This window comes from Silurus meridionalis, chromosome 1 (genome assembly GCF_014805685.1).
Source record: "Silurus meridionalis isolate SWU-2019-XX chromosome 1, ASM1480568v1, whole genome shotgun sequence".
Lineage (NCBI taxonomy): Eukaryota > Metazoa > Chordata > Actinopteri > Siluriformes > Siluridae > Silurus > Silurus meridionalis.
In genome coordinates, this window is record NC_060884.1 from 21787652 (window position 1) to 21803922 (window position 16271).

Sequence of the window (16271 nt, forward strand, 5' to 3'; positions counted from 1 at the left end):
CAAACATGGGAGTCGAGATATAGTGTATTTACATGATTTTTATACTAAATAAAGTGACTTTCGTGCCCTCTGTTTTGGATGGAATCATCATGGAAAATTCCATTCCAATCAGAATAGAAATGATTTCTTGGTAGTAGTGATGTTGATGAGAATTGCTAATATTCTGTTACTTTCCTGCAGCTCAAGAAGAGCATATGTAAATAACACTTGTATATTAGATTTAATGAGGAATGAGGAAGGACCTAATGATGGGTAGCAGGGCAAGACTGTTTAACAAAAACAAGGCAAAGAAAGAGAAACAGAATAACAACCCAAAAAAAAGCACTTCCTCTTTTGCCCTACAGGCCAGCGGAATTGGTATTTGAGATCAGACAGGATCAAAAAGAGGAATATAACAAAGCGATGTGACCTCACATCCTGACAGGGCACGCCTGTCTGGCTTCTATGCGTGTGTTAGTAAGAGACAGAGAAAAGAGGATGTTTGAGAGTGGGTGCGGGAAGGAAGTAGGTCAGATGTAAGTCATACTATCCAAGGGAAAATTCCAAATATGGTCATGAGATAATTAAGACAGGAAGAGCAGAAAAGCCTACGTAAGGGTTGGGCAATAGCAGGAACACAGGAGCCAGATCATTTTGGCCTTATATCTCATATCTGTCACTCAGACGCCTGCACAGGAACATGCTGCACATGACGAAACAGAAAAATGCAGGCACACACATGTACATGCATACACAAGGTAAAATGCAGGACACTCAGGTTTGTTCAGTTTTCATACATGCCCGATAAGAGGCTTTGCCTATGACGGATGTTCCGATATACCTACCCGTGTTACGCAATGGCTACACCGAAACTACTGCTGTTTTCTTTTTGCAAACAAATAATGCTTTTTTTTCTCCTCTGCGGAAAACACACCTCTTAGTCAAGAGATCTCCTTCTCTGCACCTTGTAACATATCGCATCATGTGTCACGCTTTTAACCTCCTGCAAGAGAAAGACCTCACACTGAGCTCGTCTCTCTAAGAACAGCATTCCTTCAAAGGCAGAGGCCTCCGAAGAAAGAAAAGACAAAGCAAAGAGATGGTCTACTACATAGACACAACACCTTAACTTTCACATTATATCAGGAACTAAATATTTCTTACTTTTCTCATGCAGAGAAAATTACACTCATGTACACATAAGGGCACCTTGCACAGCTGAAGTATGATATAAATGATAATGCAGTTGAATAAAATGCAAGTGATCATTACTTATATTGAGAGAAGCTTAAAACAAACTTATCATCCGGCTCATGTTTTAATATCTTAAAAATTTCACTATGAAGTACTATGAAGTTTACTTTATTTTTATTCACCATAAAAACTGTTTCATGCAACCTGTAGAGAATGAAACAACACACACACACACACACACACACAAACACACACTATTTTGAAAAATCTAGCTGATCTCAAAGCTGGTGATCTTACAGGCTCGTTTTTGTACAAAACGAAACCAAGATCAATTGCGCACTCTAGTGGATAACGTTCATAATGTCCAAAATTATTTAAATGTGAGTGGCCTAAAAGGGATGTGGACAGTTCATCATATTTTATTACTTTGGCCTTAATAATCAAAAGAACATTGTTTGTAATTATTTCTATTTGTATTTCAAAATATAAAATATAGAAACGAAATATTGTTGATACTATTTGTGAGTATTGTAGTTTCTGCACTTTATGCCTCACAGATATTTAACAATATAACTGAATGGTGCATAAACAATAATTCTATCTGTCCGTCCGTCCGCCCGCACATCCATCCACACTGTCAGCATGGTCTGTATATCTTCAAACTCCCATTTCTCCTGACATGTGCAGGGGACTTATTAATCCTGCTTGCTTGGTTATTATTTTTGTATGATATTTTCTAAGTATAGTTCTGTTTCCCAAAATAGAAACAATCAGTAGCTTACAGTTTTTCTCAGTTGCTTTGGAGCGTTTCTCAGACTAGAAATGAAATTCTCAAAAATACTTGTTCAACCTCCATGTCATTTAGTCATTTGTGCGCATCATAAGAACATTTATTGTTGCTTTGATCAAATTGCGAATGCTTTGGTACATTCATTAAATAAATTGTGTACAATTGTCTGCTGTTTCCTACATTATCAGTTGTTTATGTCATGTTAATCAAAATATATTATACTGGTTGCAACTAAATAGATTAACCTCCGAAACATCTCAGCATCAGTTCATTGTATAAGTCACTGAATGCAAAATGGTTAAACTATCTTGTAAACCTTCAATTTTAAGAGTGCATAAAGACAGAGCAAAAGAACAACAAACACTTGTATAGTACAGTTAAAGTGTGAATCCTGTCTTGTCTCTTGCAATCAATATAAATCAAATATTAAATATTTAATTAATATTTAATATTAATATAATTTAATTAAAATATAAATATAAAATGTATAGATGGCATACAGAAGAAATTCAGCCTTGTGCAATTTCAATCACTGTAATCCAAACTGTAGTTTATATCAAGAAATACTGAAACTGTGCACCATCATACTGACAACATAACTAAACATTTTGACTATTTTGTTTGTGAACAAAGGGACTTTTCATTCTGATGCTATGAGATGTTCATTTACACAAATACTTACTTTTGAGAGATTACCTAAGGGTTTAGAGAAAAGTACAGGCTTTTGTAAGAAATCCAATGTGTTGTGCTGTTTGTGCAAATGCACTTCCTGGTTTGCAAATAGTAAGGATGACTTGAGAAATGCTCCAAAGCAAAGAGAAAAGAAAAAAACTGTAATGATGGTGAGTGTACAGCATCTGAACAACCAATGATCAACTAGTTCTCTGAAATAGGTCAAAGGTGAATCTTGTGAACCTTCAATTGGCAACAGAGGGAAACAGAGAATTACAATTTCTAAAAATGGATGAGCTACCAAGTAATGAACAAACACTTATGCAGTATAGTAAAAGTGTGAATCCTGTCCTGTCTCTTGCAATCAATTTAAATCAAATATGCAAAAATAAACACATTTGTGCTGCTGTAATTCTTATCTGTCATACAGTAGAAATTCAAATTTGTGCATTTCAATCATTGTAATCCAAACTGTTTTTTATATCAGGAAATACTGAAACCATCATACCGACAACATGACTAAAAAAGTTCACTTGTGACAAAAGGACTTGTCATTCTGAAGGCAATGAGATGTTCACTGACACAAATACGTACTTATGAGAGATGAACTAAGGATTTTGAGAAAAGTACAGACTTAAGCAAAAAATCCAATGTATCCAATCTGACAGCTCATTCACACTTGTCACTACTAAAATTGAGTCATTATTGAGAAAGTGTATTTCTATTTCTAATTTCAATTTTATGTTAGTATGACAACAGAATACAAGTTTTAACCACTATGGGCAAGAGAAAATGGGACAACTGACTGATTATGGCTGTCATGTCCAGTTGTTTTTGCTGAAATGTTACCCTTAGAGGAAAGCTAGAAACAGCTCATTTTCTAAATCTTACAAATGTGCTTGCTTTTGAACCAGACAACAAGAAAAAAAAACTCAAAGAAAGTATTAAGAATTCAAGACAAAGGTCAGACATGAGCTCACTGCCACTGAGGCATCATGTCTACAGGAAATCTTTGAGGCAGAAACTTTTCAGTATTCACCCTTCATGACTCATGCAACATAGTGTGTTAATGCGAGTCATTCCAAACAAACTGAAAAATGCTGTCGCGTTCCTATATTGCGCGTTCCTACAGTGTACTGATGTCTTTTCTCCACTAGAGAGGAGTATTGTTTTTGCACAAGCTCTCAGTAAGGTCACAGCTCATTGAAAGAGTCTTGTTACCTTGTATTTGACCTGACGAACAAAACAAAACAAAAAAAAGCCTCTTAAGATGGTGTGGTGAATCTCAGTTTCTACAGCAACAACACAAACAGAACACAGCAGTGAATGTTCTCATAGCATCCACAAGAAGCTATGGATCTTTGTGGTTTTCACAGCTAACATCTCTCATTGCTATCACAATACCTACTAACCTTTAATAGTTTAGTCAATTAGTAGTGTGTGTCGTTGTGTTTAGTCAATAACCTAATGTATAAACACTACCAACAATTTGATGCAATGTCATTCAAGGATACAATTTAGTGCTTTTCAAGTGATTTGGTTTTGTAGTAAACATGTGTTTGCATTGTCCAATGGGAGAATTACAATTTCTAGTTGGATACCGAGACTCTGTCTCCCTCACAATGTATTAAAAACAGAGGCCACGTCTCCTTCACAGTGACTGGAAAATAGAGGCAACACCTCCTTCTAGTGAACTATTAATTATTACAGTACTGTCTTTGCTGAGATGAATACACACATTGCTGCATTTAAATTAAGGACCTTTGAATAGAAACCTTCTAAATGAATTGGTATAGTGCTGCCCAAAGTGTGACTATATAATGATGTGTCCAGAATAACAATAATGTGTGCCCTGGATATCTCGGTTTGCTAAGATCATGCAGCAAGCTACCAACGAAAGCCTGCTGATGAAGGATTCAGAGTTTACAGTTCATGCAGGCTTCTCACGCTCATTGATGACAGATTACGAAAGCCAGCTTGCACTGAAAGCACAGAGTAATAATTATAAAAAAAGGTGCTCATTAAGAGTTACTGGTAACCGTTGAGGATAAAAAGATTAAGTGCTTGTGAAAACTGTCTCTTCTGCCCTGATGGCTAAACCTCACCACATTCCAGTGAGACCAGTTCAACACCCTGACCAGACTAAAAGATCAGCAAAGACAGACTAAACCAACATGGTGCAATCAGGTGGAGAATGATGCAAACTCTGGAAAATCCCTTATTTATTTTCTTTTGTTCTTCTTTTTCAGCTAACTTAAAAGGTTACATTGGTATTATGGGCCACTTAAAAATATATATTTTTACTGCTGAATAACCTGCTTTTTCAGACAGTTCTGTAAATTAAAAAGATCAGTGATGCTATGACTTCGGGATGTATTGTGTATAAAGACATGCCTTTTCCAGATCTTAAAAGACCTTAATGGTGAATGTGAACTGAAGGAGTCTTTTCTCTTGTCTGGCACTGCAGTGCTGAGCTGAGAGCTGGTTTTCTTTCAGGACTTCATTAATCTGTACTTAAACTGAAAACTGTTTAGCTTGGATGTCCAGAGAACAGCCATTTGTCGGGCAAGATGTTAAATTCATTTCATTCAATCAGAAACAGAGAGAGGGGTCGGGGGGTTCGGGTTTACACATTGCTAGGCAACCGACAGGAAGCATCTCTGAGTCTGCTTATGTAAGAGTAAAACATTTGTACAGTAATGAAACACAGCACGATAGCACACATACACTTTTTGTCTGGAAATACGATATTGAAATGTTTTAAATATAGGAATATCTAAACAAGAGGCCCTTTTAGTCCATTTGTACAGTGCAGAACAAGATAAAACTCCCCAAACAAAGAAGTATATGTGGAAAGCCTATGAGTTTAGTAACACTGTCCTTTGTGCATTAGCAGCCAGCTAAAAGTAAAACAGATTTAATGACTCATTGTTCAGCATGTGTATAAAAAAACAATAATAAACAGGCTCGCTGAATTGGAATCATCTGAGCAAAGGAGCTTTGTTTTGAGAGATAGCAAAAAGCAGCATGTGTGGCACTGACCAAACCACGCTACTCCAGACACAAACCCAAGTCAAATCAGGGTTTAAGGATTGCTAGGCAACAAAGCAGGAAACACGTAATGGAGACAAAGAAAACGGAAAGGAGCGATAAAGATGGATATATCTTAAATTATATAGGGAGAGGCAGAGAGATGACATTATACCAATGAACAATATTATTAATAACAATATTGATTAAAATATTAATAACAATCTAATAATAATAGGAAGAACAAAGAAAAGTAGTAATTATATTTATAGAGCACATTTAGAATTTTACAGAAAAGAAAGATAAAATAATGGGGAAAAAATTATATACAGAATACAAATACAAAGGGGTCCTAAAGGCGCTCTCGGTGGAGTTTTGGACCGTGACGCAGCCTCCAGAGGACCTTTGGACCGTCACGCCATCTTCAAAGGTATTTGGAGGCGTAACGTCGCCTTCAGCGAGAGTTGGAGGCGAGACGTCACCTTCAGAGTAGTTTGGAGGAGGCCGGGGGCGAGACATCACCTTCAGAGGAGCTCAGGCGGTTGACGTCGTCTTCAAAGGAGCTTCGGGGCAAGAGGTCGCCTTAAGAGGAGCTTGGAGACGAGAGGTCGCCTTCAGACAAACTCAGGGGCAAGACGTCGCCTTCAGACGAGCTTGGAGATGAGACGACGCCTTCAGGCGAGCTCTGGGGCGAGACGTCACCTTCAGAGAAACTCGGAGGTATGACGGCACCTCCGGAGGGGTTTGGCGACGACGTTTTGTCAGTGGCGTGGGCGGTATGACCTCCTCTCTGTAGCCGAGCGGCGTGCGGAGTGGTCGGAGGAACTCAGGAGCGGGGTGGAGCGCTCGGCGGAGCCCTGGAACTGATCGGAGTGCTCGGCGGAGCACTGGAGCGAAGCTGCATGCTCGGAAGAACACTGGAGCGGAGCGCTCGGAGGAACACTGGAGCGTTGCCCTGTCAGAATCGAGGGGGTTGTAGTGGAGATCTGCCGTAACCATCCCGAACATCCCCGTGAGAAGCCTGATAAAGTTGGCGCACGAGCCGAAATCGCCTCCAGTTGCACTCCACAATTTACTGGCCAGAGAGAGGGTCCCCAGAGATTTTGGCTCGTTCAGTGGGGAATAGAGATGAATACAAATCCACATACTTGCTCACGCTCAGTAGGAATCCACCGGAAAAGCGAGCCGGGTATTCCATCGTGCTCTCGGAGGGGCTTGGCGCAGCCGCACTTGCATGATTTAGCGCAGGCAAGTGTGATCCGCAAGGAGCGGCACAGAGCTTTCAGGGTTTCCAGGTTGCTGGTTCATCGCGGTCGAGCAATTCCTCTTCTTCATGTTTTAGGGTCCGTTATTCTGTTATGCCGAGAGAAAGCCGAAGGCGGAAGCCAAGGCGGAAGCCGAAGTGCAACTCTCATATAGTTTAATGAAAATGACACACCATGTACAGTAATGACTAAAGAGATGCCGGGTTCGATGGAGCAGGGTCCGAAATCCTGGTGATATGCCGAAAATGTGTATCCGTGGTAAGCCCTGGAGGGCCGAGGTCCACAACGTCCTATTACGAGACTGAATCTTAGGGAAGAATATCTGGGGTGCGCTTGGGAGAAAGCGCGGTCCAGAATATCCGTTTTACAACACCAACATTGGTGTCAAAGCAAAATTATTGGAGCAGATAATAATGAACATAAATATCACTTAAAATTAAAATGTACCCCTTTGCTTGCAATAACTGCAATGATACACTTTATCACCAAACTGTTGTCTTCTTTTGTTATGCTGTTTCAGTTTTGTGCAACAGACTTTTATTAGATGATGTCTGTTTTAGGGGCTTCTTTTGTAGTCTCAAAAACTTGAAAACTGCTACAACATAAAACTTTACAAGCACAATAATAAATGAAAATAAATGCAAAAAAATAAAAAACACACTGAAATTGTATTTGTTATTGTAAACTGAAAGATTACAGCTGACAACAGGTGCATTAGCAAAAGTTCAGTGTGTGTGTGTGTGTGTGTGTGTGTGTGTGTGTGTGTGTGTGTGTGTGTGTGTGTGTGTGTGTGTGTGTGTGTGTGTGTGTGTGTGTGTGTGAGAGAGAGAGAGAGAGAGAGAGAGAGAGAGAGAGAGAGAGGGAGGTAGGTAACACTTTAATAAACCAGTTGTAAACTCCAGGCAAAGTCCAAACATAGCACCTAGTGCACTGCTTTACTTCTCCCACACCAACACAATGTTAACCTTATTGTGCAAAACACACTCACACTGACAAAAATACAACTGTTTAAAGACAAGTACGCAATTTTCACAACATGGATGTGACGAGAGATAATGGTGAGCATGCTGTGGCCTTCCTGTGCATGAACACAAAACAAAAGACTGCATTATCTCTGTGTAAAATCAGAGAGAGAAGGGATGTATCTCAGCACCTTCTCTGTATTTCAATCAATATCTATTGCAGGGTGTAGCAGAGAGGGCAAGAACTGTATAGTGTGTTCTTTTTATGAAACAGTTTTTCATGTGACTGAACATGCATTGTGTGTTTTACTGCCAGTTGCCAAGAAACCTATTCCTCTCATGGGTGTTGTGTGTTTAAGGACATTACAACTCTGCAATACACTGCTACAACTAATTAACCAGATATCAGTAGGTGGGCATGTCGACAAATAGTCTGTTGCGGCCACTCTACAGTAGCTCTTTATCCTGTGTTGTTGTTCATAGATTTAATCTAAGAGGTTTTATTGTGAAATTCTTCTTAAATGTGACGAAGCAGCTGTCAGTTGTGTGTGTGACATACTGTCAAAAGGACTATGCAACATGTACTTAAACAGTACATCATTTTTGTAAAGTGGATGGTCTTGATCTTGGGTAAAGCTTATCAACAACAAGACTAATGTAATGTATCAGGCAGAAAGCCTTCAAACAGTGGGATGTCAATTAAGCATGCTCGTTAAATAAAAATGCCAGGCCCAGAAAAAGAAAATTACATTTTGCAATGTCATTCACCTGACCTCAACCTGACCCAGCATGCTTTTTCTCTTACTGAAGACAAACCCAAAGGCAGAAAGACCCACAAAAATACAGCTACTGCAGGCAGTGGTAGTAAAGACCTGGCAAAACATCTCAAGGGAGAAATGGCATTTGGTGGTGTCCACTGTTTCCAGTCTTCAGGGAATCACTGACTTTCCATTTTATACTGTGAAATGTAAGGACTATGTAAGAAATAGCTGTACTTTTAAATAAAGTTTTGTTTTAAAACTCTTGAACAAAACCTGGATTATAACTATACATTTACATCTTTATTTGAAATCCATTGTGGTGGTTCACAGAGCAAAAACTACAAAAACTGTGTCTTTTAAATACTAATGGACTGTACTGACTGTACTCTTTAAACAGTGTTGTGTATAAATGTTGTGGAATGTTTAAACAAGTTAATTCCGCTATCACCTACATTTAAGACATAAACCGTCCTCCCAATACTACAAATATTCTCCTCTTTCTTTACATTTATAACACAAATTCAATTGCAAAGTGTTCTTTCCTGAAGATCTGTTTCAGAAAGGCTAAATAACACACACACCCCAACTCTTGCACATAAATATAAATTTGTGATCTGTTTTCCAGCATAACAATATTCAGGGTCGTCCTGAATAAAAAACTAAAAAAAGAACCCATCTAATAATCAGAGTAGAATAAAATCCAACAACACTGTGGTATAAATGGTTGTAACAATTAGTCATGAAAAATATAGAATAAAGAGTGGAAATATGTTATATATGCTATAATATTTGGTATTGATCACATCACATAAAATGTGCTGGTTTGATACCTTATTGAATTTAATCTTAAATCAGGGAAATTGTTTTTTTGGCAGAATTGTAGTTTTTTATACTATTTCAGCCTGAAACCAGAAGTGTGAGTTTTTGTGGTCAGTGCTGCTGAGGTATGCTTGCAACAGTCACACAAAAGTGTTTCAAAGTGTAAATTATCATGAAAATTACAGTAGGTCATAATGTCAACCCTATTTCTAATTTCCGTAAACATGGCGGTAAATAGAAGAGAAAGCTGGACAAAATACAAAGCTGAGTGACATGATACAAGCTTACATTGATCTGGAGAAGTCCTACAGCTGTCCTGCAGTCAATTCCTGCAAATGACTCTCCTGTGATTCAGATACACTGAACTCTGACAGTATCTGTGGGAGAAAATGATAAAGAATAAATAAATATTACCACTCATAAGCTCAATTGTGGTTTCTTTAATAAAGCTTTGACTCTCCTGCCAATTTGCTTAACTGCTGGAAAACTGAGAGAGGTCCTAAAAAATCTCTTCTGACCATTTCATTTTACCCACTGCTTTAAACTGAGCAAAAATGACTAGGATTCTCTCTCAAATCTTTTGCAGTTCAAGCCATATTGCCCAGTCATATTATTATTATTATTATTATTATTATTATTATTATTATTAATATTAGAAGCAGTAGTAGTAGTAGTAGTAGTAGTAGTAGTAGTAGTAGTAGTTCAGTTCAACCCTACAGTATTGGCCACAGTTTACAAATTATGAACTTAGGAGGAAGTGCGGAAAACTGAATGCAGCAGAGATCTAAGATCAACCGAAAATGTTTGTTTCCTTCAGATTTATTGGCAACCCTTCATGCAAACCAAGATATGTAAAGAAAAACAAATGATATTTTGATTTTAAACGTTTATTAAACCGAAATATTTTTATTTACATGTTTTTTGTTTTTTTTAACATTTTTAAAGTGGTGGAACATTGTTCTACAAACACTTCTACAAGAAGATATTTGGTTCTTGCAAACAGACAGTAATAGCGCAACAGGCAATATGTGAAAATGAGGAAAATCAGGTATGACACAATAACCAGAAATCCACACCATTGACTGGAACGATTCCTCAGACCATCCATATGTGGTCAGATGTTACCATACATCCTGACTCACAACTTGATTTTTTACCTGCAATTTTCTCCAATTTACTGTTCCATTTATAAAAAAGGAAGAAAGCCTTATTACCAATTCATCTTTCCCTGTCTTACACAAAGGAAAATACAAAGAAAATCAGAAGGAAGCAAAGGAAGTAAAAAGCAGAGATCGCTGGTGTCTCTGTATGTAGCAGGCATGCTTTGCTATTCTACCAGTGAAGCCTTCAAAGAATGCTTTGCACATAACATGTAAACCAAACACCAAATATTTTGGACAAAATGCTTTTAAAGTTATTTTTTATTATTATTTTTATGATGAATGCCAAATAATTATTGATGGGACTCTTTAATAAAAACAATGACAGAAAATAATGTGCCAAAATCAGGGCAGGTCAAAAAGACGATATCATATATACACTGGCACAAGCGATGTAATATACTTCGCTAAAAGTGTGGTGCCAGGTTTAGGTTCTTTGCCAGGTTTATCTCTTGTGACTGATTCTTATTAGTGCTAAAAGAGACAGCAAAATGATGACCCTAAAACACTCAAGCAAGAACACCAGTAGTACACAATGCCTCTAATGGCTAATCTTATGTGTATGACCAAACCAAAGTGACCCATTTAATAGGACAATACTAGTGTAAAAATAAAAGTTATTTGGTACTAATATTTGTCCAATTCTAGATCACATAAATCACATTGTACACTATGTTCCAGACTCTATGAGACACGACACAGAGAAAGAGTCCCAATGGAACTGAGCATTCAGACACCCAATGAGTAGGAAAAATAACACATCATGTAATAAAACAATGCTAGCTTTTCCATTTCATAGCTCCAAATTATAGCTCAAATCTAAACCTATAAATGCTGCAGCAGCCTAAATAAACAATTTGCAAATTAATTGAATATGAGAAAAAAACATATGTAAAATGTACACAATATTACAAAAGCATTCATGTAATCATATAATCATTACAAAATATATAACTAAACTTTTACAGAATATGTAGGTGTATATAGGTGTTGCACCAGATTTTAGAGTATAGCTGTAAGTATGTTTTCATTCAGTAGAAGAGCGTTAGTGAGATCAGTCACAGATGTTATGTGAGGGGGCCTGGGGCATAGTCATAACTTTCATTTCAACCTAAAGGTGTTCAGTGTGCTTGAGATAAGATCTCTGCACAGGGACAATGTCATGCTGGAACAGGGTGTACCGACTATATCTAACGAAGAATACTAACTTCATTCATTACAAACACTTTGTGGAAACTGTTAAGGGCAAAAATACATGTGGGTAAATTGGTCAGGTGTCCACATACTTTTGGCTGTATACTTGTAATTTAACAAGAAAGAGTGAGAATGATAAAAGTGCAAAAAATAGGAAACTAGTGATTAATGAAAACCAGGTAATAAATACAAACCTAGCAGTTGTGTATATAATATTTCTATTTCTATATCTCTTTTACATAAATGATAGAAAATATGTTAAACAAAAAACAGCAATCACATATTTTATGAAAGTCAATTGTATACCAAACTTGGAACTGAGAAAGTCTTCTTATTTAAATTAAAAAAAAATGTGAATCACTAATAGTGAATGTGGTATATTCATGTGTCTGGTCCCAACCTAAAGACACTAGCACACTCACATGCACAGTGCTTGTGTGAGAGTGTATAGTTGATCTGTAGTTATACAGGACAGCAATTCTTTATGGTAGGACAGCATTCAGTACTTTATTTTTTTTTTTTGCAGATTCTACATCATTAAACATAATTTAAAAAAATGGACACAACTGATAATATCTGCTTTACAATTTTACTGAAATACTTCAATTGCACTCTGAACTCTTACATGCATGGTTGAACCAGGTCAAATTTCAGAACTTATTATACATCCAACAACACAAATTTGTCTTCCAAAAGTCACATTTATACAGCAGAAGTTAAATACAATTGTAAAGTTGGTGATCCCTTGTTATGTTCCAACACTGGTTATAAATTAACAGTATATCAGCTCCTCTCTACATGTGTGTTAGTCTTGGTTAGCGCTAATTTCGGACACATGCTCCAGATCTCTCACTGAGCTGCTGCTTAGCTGATTCAGGGTTTCACTTTGAATCCTAAGCAAACTTACATGACTGCAACTGATTGCATAGTACAGCAGGATGGTCTGTGCCAGATCTCCGACAGACTTAGCTATATGTAGGTGTTAATCCAGAGTATCAGTGCGAATGATAATGAGTGCATGTGTTATTTTACTTGTTTCTGAAATAGAGTTAGTTCTAATCTAATGTTTTAGCAAATTATACATTGCTCATTGGATTGTGTCATTTTAACTATTTCCATTATAAGCATGGGAATGACTTAATCACATTGATGAGGTCATGCTTTTAAAGAGAATACGGCACAATTAAAGAATATACAAACACATAAATTAATCTATTGTATAAATATTACATCATATCACACCATGTGTAACAGGGCCATCATCTCAAGTATAAACGTGTAGGTACCAGTACAATACAAATTGAAGCTTTCATTTTTGATTGATGCAAAAATGACTAAAAGAGAGCTGTAAAGAAATGCCTATACATTTACATTTCTGGCATTTGGCAGACACCCTTATCCAGAGCGACTTACATTTATTTAATTAATGCAACTGAGCAGATATGGCATTAAGGGCCTTGCTGAGGGGCCCATGAGTGGCAGCTTGGTGTGGTTTTTAGTGTAATATACATATTCTTCCTAGGGCTGGGCGATAAATCGATAAATCGATATATCTGTTAACTCGAATGTGTAGTTTACATCAATCTGTTTTAATAACAATCGGGTTTCTCTTTAATTTCCGCCGACGCTCCCCACTGGGCTCCCATAGTTTTGAACGAACTCAGCCCGCCCCCCACGAGTTTGCCGTAGGGATACACAAACAACATGCCAGCGAGCAAGCAAAAGGTAGCAGTACCACCAATTTACTGCAGCACCTCCAACAGAGGCATGCTGTCGAGTGGGAGAGATGTAGAACCCTACAAATTGAACAAGACAGCAGCAGCACAAGACTGCGGTTAAGACATCCGCATCTTGAAAATACATGGTTAAGCAGCCACACTTTGTTAAGTGTTGCGCGTCTAATCATACACTTACGGTATGGTGGTGGGAGTGGTCAAAATACATGTAAAGACACTTCAGAACGGCATTTCCGTTAAGAAACAGAAAAATCTGAGCATTTGAATCAACATATTCAAACACGCATAAAACATTTTTTTGAGGTTTGCTCAATCTTTCAAATAATTCTTATTTAGAATCTCCCTGTCTATTCTATACTTATTTCAAATTTCAACTTATTTTACTGTGGAGTTTTTAAGAAAAGTAAAGGCAAAACCACTCCAAGCATCACTGCATTTTTAACCATGTTCCACATTCAAACACTCATAAAACATTTTTCTTTATAGGTTTGCTCAATCTTTCATATTATTTTTATTTACAGTGTCCCTGTCTATTACTCTCTTAAATTTTATCTCATTTTACTTTGGCGTTTTGGAGAAAAGTAAAGGCAAAATCACTCAAAAACTCAGGTGCATTTTCAATCATGTTCCACATTTAAACACTCATAAAACATTTTTCTTTGTAGGTTTGCTCATTTTATGTTATGTTATGTTCTATTTTCACAATTTACAATGGCAGGGCCGCCATCTTGTATTTTTGGCTTGTTGTTTCTGATTACACTTTAACCCACAGTGGGTTATAATCCCAGAAGGGTAAATAAACTTTATTTAATAAAATTAAATCTTTTTTTTTTAACATTTTCTTTGTCATATGCAGATTGATTTTGAGCAGGGGGGAAAAAATCTATTTAAATCGCAAATCGGATTTTTTGTGAAAAAATCGGGGATTTCTTTTTTTTAGGCCATATCGCCCAGCCCTAATTCTTCCTCTTCGATTTGACTGAGATGTTTGAAAATGCTGCCAATAACAAACACTATACATACTACTTTCGTTCAAATATCTTCAGGCAACACACTGCAAAAAAGGCATGAGAATCATAAACACGTTAAAAACTAAACTGGGAACCAGAAACCTAATGTTTAAAAGAGAACAGTAGGTTTCTTCCTCTAAATACTGAGCATGCGTGGAACAGTAGGAAATAGACAGACATTTGTAACTGATGTGCCACGTCTGTTCTGTTTGCTGAAGGAATAAAGGTGCATACAGGAAATGCAAATCTGATAAGATAACACTAAAACTAAAAATGAAATATACTTTATTTACACTTTACTCCAGGAACATATTCGATCTGCCGAGGCATGTCCTACTCCTGACATTTACAGTACGCTTTTGACTTTGCACAGCTAACAAGTAAGAAAATATTGCAGCAATCTTTTATTAAAAAACAATTGTTACACATAAAACTCAGATTCTTTAGTTTTACCTCCGAACTGTTCAACTATATGATGAGTTTCTAGTAGGGGGCAATTTGCTCACATAGTCATGTCATGGGGGTTTTTTTTCTTTTCAAAAAAAGATTACAATTTCTAGAGCTAGGCAAACCTAAAGTCATTTTAAACCTGTTGCTGTCAGAATAATCAGTAATCAGTTTGTCATATTAAACTTTTAATCATGCCTTTTTCTTTGTAATAAACTGCCAGTATGTATGATGCAAAAACATACTGATGCAACTTAAACAAATAAAATGTTCATTCACCATTTTTATGACTGGAAATAAATCTGTTTTCTTGCACGAAAGGAAAGAGCAGGTGGTGAAATCTTGGTGTGGCTGGGATTTCTATTTAAATCCCAGGCTCTAAGCCTCCAAACTCTAAGCTACCACCTCCCCAACTCCTAGCATGTTCCAAACTTTTATTTTTTTACCTATGCACTGCTGCATAGTGCCACATTAGTAAGGATTTTTACAGTAAGGATTCACACAGCATCATCAGGCACTACTGACATCCCTGTCACAAACTGTTTAACCTCCTTCCATCCAGATGGACATAGAGAAACATTCACACCAGAACCAGCGGGTTCAGGGCCAGCTTTTTTCCAACAACCCTAATGACCTCTGCACTGACCACTTAGACACTGCTGTCTCTTTAATGCTTTATACACTTTAATGGTGGTAATTGTTGTGCAGTTTTCCTCCACTCTAAACATTCTTTTTAATCTATGTATAATTATAACTTTATATAATTGAAAATTTATAGCAGCTCCTAGTTAATCTTATATATCTCGTACATCACCTGTATACATACTGTGCATTTACTTGATAATGTTCATCTATCTATCAATAAAAAATATTTTGCATGAATATCTTTCTAATAAAGAATAACAATAAAATAATATCATTTTTAACTCTAGACAGACAAAAGTATTGAGACTTGTGATTCTTCCTCAAACTGTTACCACATAGTTAGAGGCACCCAATTGTATTGGATGTCACTGGAATGAAGTTGCATTACTTTTTTTCCTTCACTCTACGAGGAGAACTAGGAGGCCTAAACCTGTTCCAGCATGACAATGCCCCTGAGCACAAAACAAGCTCCATGAAGATATGGTGTGTATGGGTTGGAGTGATAGATGCTGACCTGCTATAGACCTCTGACGTAAACCTTACTGAACACCTTTGGGGTGGACTGGAATTCAGTCACAAGGGTTGTTTATAGGGGTGCAGACAGCAT

At 37.2% G+C, this 16271-nt stretch overlaps 1 protein-coding gene across 1 annotated transcript in view; it reads right to left on the minus strand.

The window, feature by feature from the left end:
* Positions 1-16271, minus strand: part of gng12b (guanine nucleotide binding protein (G protein), gamma 12b) — a 51068-nt gene that overhangs the window by 24563 nt on the left and 10234 nt on the right. Inside the window, exon 2 of the mRNA XM_046854234.1 lies at positions 9761-9849. The gene's annotated coding sequence lies outside the window, so the exon portion shown is untranslated. The remainder of the gene's footprint in view (positions 1-9760; positions 9850-16271) is intronic.